General features: G+C 45.4%; 1 pseudogene; it reads left to right on the top strand.

Moving 5' to 3' along the window:
- Positions 1–1,303: 1,303 nt before the first annotated feature.
- LOC147896789 (rRNA biogenesis protein RRP5 pseudogene) lies at positions 1,304–6,180 on the top strand (annotated as a pseudogene).
- The last annotated feature ends 256 nt before the right edge of the window (positions 6,181–6,436 follow it).

Below are 6,436 nucleotides of genomic sequence, written 5' to 3'. Positions count from 1 at the left end.
GCTACTTTGATTCTTTCCTTAGCACATACCTTAGCCTCTATTTCATGTGCTATGGCACCATATCTCAACAAAGTTTACAACATTGATTCCCTAGTATTTCATAGATGAGTGTAGTCTTTTTCTCCTTGTTTCTTTTGACGATTATTGCATATTCTTATTCAGCTCGGGATACTTGGGGATGAAGGGTGTTTTTTGGAACCCGGAACTCAATGGTCGTTGAATAAGGGCAAGGAAACTTGGAGCACACTACATGTTTGTCAAAAAACTTCTAAGTTCTAATTAGCATTTGAGACTTTGTCGAACACCTCCGGATTCTCTTGCACACCATCATCTTTGTCACTGTACTCGTATCATGGCCTGTGAATAGCAACAATAGAATTTTGTCCATCACATCCTCACCGTTAGCTTCCCGTTCTCATCCATGAAACTTACCAAGCAGGATAGTAGACCTTGATCCGCAGTTGCCTTGCCATTGGCCAAATCTTGCCAGCTCTCTTCTATCCATTCAGCGATGGCTTTCGAGTATCTTGCCCCCAAAAGTTTGTTGCAACATACCTTTCATCATTGTCGAGAACGGCTCTTCTAGCATCTAGTATCCGCTCATCAGAAGCTCGCACACCAATTGGAAGGCAAAGCGCTTCATCAAAGGGAACACCATTACATGCTTAAAATCCTATCATCATGCACATATAATTCAAACCTGCATGCCCCATGGCATCGAGCAGTAGTTTTCTACGTACGTACACTTTATCTCTTCTATGCTTTCAAATCTCTATAGAGCCAATAGGAGTGATTTCTCCCCTATCAATCACGTCCTTGCTCACTAGCAGCATCGGCATCACCCTCAACTCCACTCTCAGCAAGGTGCTCCCCACCTTCTGTAGGCACTCTATTTCACATCCTCATACCCGCAAGTTTCTATTGAATTGTAAATGTTTTGCTCACAGCCAATTGTTCAATCAAACATTACAACTGCTTGCTAAAACATTGGTGACATCATCCTACTCGGAAGAAGGTCGCCCCATGATTCATTCATCAAAGCCACCCAAGCTTCGTGAATGTTTCACCTGACCTGCAAGTTCACGTTTATGTGTAGGGGGGGTTGCACGTTTACGTGCACACTGAATGGCAAGGCATTGACAATGAGGAGGCTCATAGCAAGAGTCACACCCACACTCTTTGAAGGGCATGTGGTGCACAAACAGAGCAGGGAGCGGGGAAGGGTGGATGGGATCTAGATGAAAGGGTGGAATCCAATCCAAGCAGAGGGTCAAGACCACGAACGTTCTTCGTGCTCGAGATCATGGCGATGGTAATCAGAAGGAAGCTACAGTTTCGAAGGAATTGATTTGCTCAAGAATACAATACAACCGTAGGTGGCGTACCTTTTCGGCTCCTCTCCAGCTCATTCTCGTAAGTAGAGCTCCTCCCAAAACCTGCATGTATTGCGCTTAGTAGCTCGTAAGTGGAAATCGAGATTTGGCAATTCAAAAAGCTAGAGGAGAGCAGGAAGCTGAGATTTGGCAGAATTATCCCGCTCGGTTAGGTTGGCAGAATGACTTCTTTAGCATGTTTTATTCGAAATTCCCTACAATTTGTGCTATAGTTCCGCAATTACTTGAAACTCCCTACATTTGTGCTACAGCTTCGCGAGGTAGCTGGCTCGAAGAGGCATGCCACGTGTAGAGAGCAGGGAATAGTCTTCCTTTGCTCGCCACGTGTCACCCTTCTCCTATAAAGATAGAGATAGGTACACGTGGACCTCTCTTTGAATTACACCAAACAAAGGCTCAAAAGATAATGCAAAACACATTATTTAACTTTTCACTACTATACATTTCAAATGATTTAACCTTTCACTACTATACTCTTCGGAGTGCCCACAGGGCGACAGCTAACAAGAAAGAACGTAATAAGAAGTTCATGGGTATACAAGAAAGAACGTAATAAGAAGTTGCAGCAGAATTTGAAATCTCACATACCTAACCTCCCGCCTGCTCATAACGATGTTGAATCTGAAATCTCACAACGCCTAACCTTTCGCATTCTCATGACGATGCCTTTTCCCTTCCCTCACGCCTGCTGAAGTCCACCAAGCTCGCTCCCAGGCTCAGGGTGAGCTTGAGCTTGCCACCAAGCCCAGCAAGAAGCGACCACGGCTGGAAGCCGCGGACTTTCCCCGCTCAGTCCCCCCGTCTGCCCAGATTTTGCTTTACAACAAGTTATCCGTCGGATTATGAAAATGTGGGCAATCATTTCCCAGGTTGTTAGCACTGAATTAGTCGCCAGCCTTCCTGGAGGCTTGCGGGGGTTTCTCAAACTCGACGAGACCTCGGATTTGTTTTCTTAACACCATGAAGAAGAACACGGTTTGTCTCTGCGGGATTTGTTTCCGAACGACAGCTCGTATCCTGCACAGTTTCCAAGCTCGATTTCTCGGTGCCTCCGAAACGCAAGCGGATCGCATTGTCATTAAAGCTTAGCACTTTGCACTCGGGCTTGACAATTGATGCCATGCACCCCGGCTCCTTGGTCCGGGCCTCCGTGATCAGGGTTGAGGATCATGGCTATCTCTTATCTATCGGTGTCCCTGGCATCACCGGGTTCTTACTCTATGTTGCTGTTGGATGCTGATCCTGCCTTGGTGGCGTCCAGCTCCATGACGGAATTTGAAGGATTGACCTTGGACCTTCTAGCCCCTGGCATCTTAGTGAATGCCAGAGTCCACGCCGTGTTCAAGGATGGGTTATTACTCTCCTTTCTCACGTATTTCACCGGAACTGTGGACATCTTTCATCTTGACACTCCATTGCCTGAACCAAACTGGCAACAACGTTATTCCCAAAATCAACGTCTAAAAGCACGGATTTTGTATGTCGATCTTGTGACAATCGATTGGGCTCACCCTCAATTCTCATCTTCTTCTCAACAAGTCTCCTGCTGTGGCTTTACACATAGGCCAAGTTCAGGAGAATATCCTTGTACGTAGGGTTGATCCCACCATTGGCCTTGTCGTGGAACTCCCATCGCAAGGGAGCTTGGTGGCAGGCTACGTGCATATTTCAGATGCCTCAGATCAGCACATAGAAAAGCTGCAGAAGAAATTTAAGGAGGGGCAAGTCGTTAAGGGAAGGGTCGTCGGACTGAGGCTGATGGATGCCTTAGCAGTCGTCACTTTAAAAAATCCAAATTCGAACAGCAACTTTTTGCCTATGGGGATGTGCAACCGGGAATGACTGTACTGGGTGGAATCATTCGCGTGGAGGCCCTTTAAAATTTGTGAAACTTTCCGATGCCTTAAAGGCTATGTGCCCATTGCAGCACATGTCCGAATTTCAGCGTGCCAAACCGAGCCCCAAGTTTCAGGTTGGAGCTAAGATGAAGTTCAAAGTGCTAGCCTGTGATCCGGAGATCAAAAAGCTGACCATCACAAGGTAAAAGACCATGGTATCCTCTAAGTTGAAGTCTATAACTAGCTACGAGGAGGCTGTTGAAGGCCTGGTAACACATGGATGGATTTCAGGTGTTGAACATTATGGGTGTTTTGTCTGCTTCTACAACAATGTTGAGGGTCTTGCTCACAGAACGGAGCTCGGCCTTGAGCCTGGCATTCAACCTGCTCCTCCTTTCCAAAATGGGCAAGTTGCGAAATGTCGAGTTCTCAGAGCAGATGTTGCAGCTTGGAGGCTGTCTTTTGAGTTTTATCTATCTCCCAACAGTTTTCCTATCTTACAGTCACCAGACAACAGTATTGAGAAGACTCTTTCAGTTGGGACTGTAGTTTGGGGACTTGTGGCTCACATAACAGACACAATGATTATGCTTGATGTCCTAGATCCAATGGACTGGCTAGGGCTTTTATGAGGATTGAGCAGTTGCCAGATTGTCCAGGACATCTTGAGAAGTTCAGATCAGTACTTTGTCCTGGCTATAAATTTGATCAACTTCTGGTTTTAGAACGTGATGATCAGAAGCTAATCGTTACAGCAAAGTTCTCACTCTTGCAGTTGGCCAAGCTTCTTCCTTCTGAGATATCACAGCTTCATGCTCAGGAAGTTATCCCAGGATACATGGCAAGCATCACAGATGCAGGTTGTTTTGTCTGTTTCCTGGGCTGCCTCACAGGACTTGCCAATGTCCCACAGGTGTCAGATGGTTTTGTTCATGATCCATCTCAGCATTTCTCGATAGGGCAGTCAGTTCGGGCCCAGGTTCTAGAGGTTAACTTACTGTCGGGAAGGTTCACATCGTCTCTTAAACAGTTGAGGTGCTATTCTATGGTTGCAAGGGTACTTTCTTGAAGAAGAGATGATAGCGTGCAAGCCAAAAAGTCCCAGGGTTCAGATCTGGACTGGGCAAAAAGTTTTGATATTGGCAAATTTTGGAGGGGGAGATGCAGGATATTAAGGAATATGGTGTCATCGTGTATCTGCAAGATCACAAAGATGTGGTTGGCTTTATTACACACTATCATTTGGGTGAGCAAGTCGAGGTGGGCAAGCATGTGAGAGCTCGAATAATGGATGTAGTTAGAAGTGATGGGATAGTAGACCTGACACTGCGCCCAGGCCTTCTGCATTCTGAAAAAACTCCAAAGGCATTTTCAAAAAAAGCTCGTCTCAAGAGGAATAGAGCAGCTCTGAATGTTCAACAAAAGGCATCGGCTGTGGTTGAGCTTATAAAGGATGAGTATTTGGTCCTGTCTCTCCCAGATCATGGTAATGCGATTGCTTCAGCACATGACTACAACTTTCGCGTGGATCCTCATCAGAAGTACACACTTGGCCAAAGGTTGGGAGTTACAATTGGACCATTACCAGATGCTTCCAGGGTTGGGAGATTGCTTGTCCTGCTTACAAGTTTTAGCGATTCTACTTTCAAACGCATGAAAAGGGGTGTGAAGTATGAAGCTGGCTCTTGCGTGCAGGGAGAGGTGGTTTCTGTATAGCGCTTGGAAATGCAGCTTAAAATTGGGAAGAGCTTGTTTGGCTGTGTTCCTGTTACGCAGGTGAGGGATGAATGCGCAGAAGGAAGTCCCCTGACTCAGTACACTGTTGCAGCAGAATCTAGTGATCTGAACGACATGTCACGGGATAAAGAGAAAACCATGGAGGACTTCGATTTGACAATTGGAAGGATGCCTGAGGCTCCACAAAGAGACCCATTTGTGCTTCCCTTGGAGGCAGTGTTGGAGAGTGATGACAAGCTGTCTGGTGACCAAGTTACATTGGGTACTGAAGAAATTTCAACTTCTCTGAATGTCTCTGAAGATTCGAACAAATCAAGCAAGAGAGCAAATAAGAGATTTAATGAAGAGAGGGAGGTTGCAATCAGAGCAGCTGAACAAAAGCGCCTGGAAGGTGACAAAGTGCCTGAAAGTGCAGAAGATTTTGAGAAGCTGGTGCATGCTTCACCAAGTAGCAGCTTTGTCTGGATAAAGTATATGGCTTATATGCTCTCTCTGGCAGATATTGATAAAGGTTGGAGCATTGCAGGATGGGCCTTGCAGACAATAAATTTCCGGGAGGAGAGGGAGAAGCTGAATGTCTGGGTTGGTTTTCTCAATCTGGAAAATGTTTATGGAAACCCACCCAAGGAAGCAACTTTGCAGGTCTGTTGGAGAGCTCTGCAATATTGTGATCCCAAAAAGCTTCATTTGGCACTACTTGGGATTTATGAACGGGGCAATCAACATGATCTGGCAGATGAACTTTGAAGACGATGGTTCGAAAGTTTAAAACATCGTCCAAGATTTGGCTGAGGCAAATTGAGTATCTATTGAGCAAGGCACGCCTGATGCTGCCCAACAAGGCATTGGACTGAGCTTTGTTGAGTTTGCCCCTTCACAAACACATTAAAGTTATTTCACAGGCTGCAATACTTGAGTTCAAGATTGATTCACCTGAGAGAGCCCGTGGTATGTTTGAAGGAATTCTTTGAAACTACCCAAAGAGAACCGATCTTTGGAGTGCCTATCTTGACCAGGAAATGTCTCTTGGAGATACATGTGTTGTTTGTGCTCTGTTTGAAAGAGCGACATGCCGAGATCTGCCACCCAAGAAAATGAAATTTTTATTCAAGAAGTATTTGGACTATGAGAAATCTCATGGCATCCAAGAACGAATTATTGAGTATGTCAAAGGCAAAGCTATGCAGTATGTTGAAACAAGGCTTGTCTAAGGATCTTCACAAACGATGCTCATTCATGCAGATTTGGCGCACACACAGCAGATGGGGAAGCTCTCCGCTCTCCTTTTGTTGGTTTTAAGAACCATTTAGTTTCTATTTCTTTTGGGACTATTGAGTTTGCTCTTAGAATGGGGCCACAGATAGTAGGCTTTCCCTGATGTCACATTTTTTGCTGGATCTATTGTCGGTCTCGTTGCATCATTTTGGTGTGTAAATGTCGGACATCAGTCTACTCTCTCTCTACCTC

Source organism: Dipteris shenzhenensis, chromosome 11 (genome assembly GCF_047967505.1).
Source record: "Dipteris shenzhenensis isolate YYH24624 ecotype China chromosome 11, Dip_SZ_1.0, whole genome shotgun sequence".
Taxonomy (NCBI): Eukaryota; Viridiplantae; Streptophyta; class Polypodiopsida; order Gleicheniales; family Dipteridaceae; genus Dipteris; species Dipteris shenzhenensis.
The sequence above is the reverse complement of the archived record's forward strand: the minus strand, read 5'-3'. Positions and strand labels throughout refer to the sequence as shown.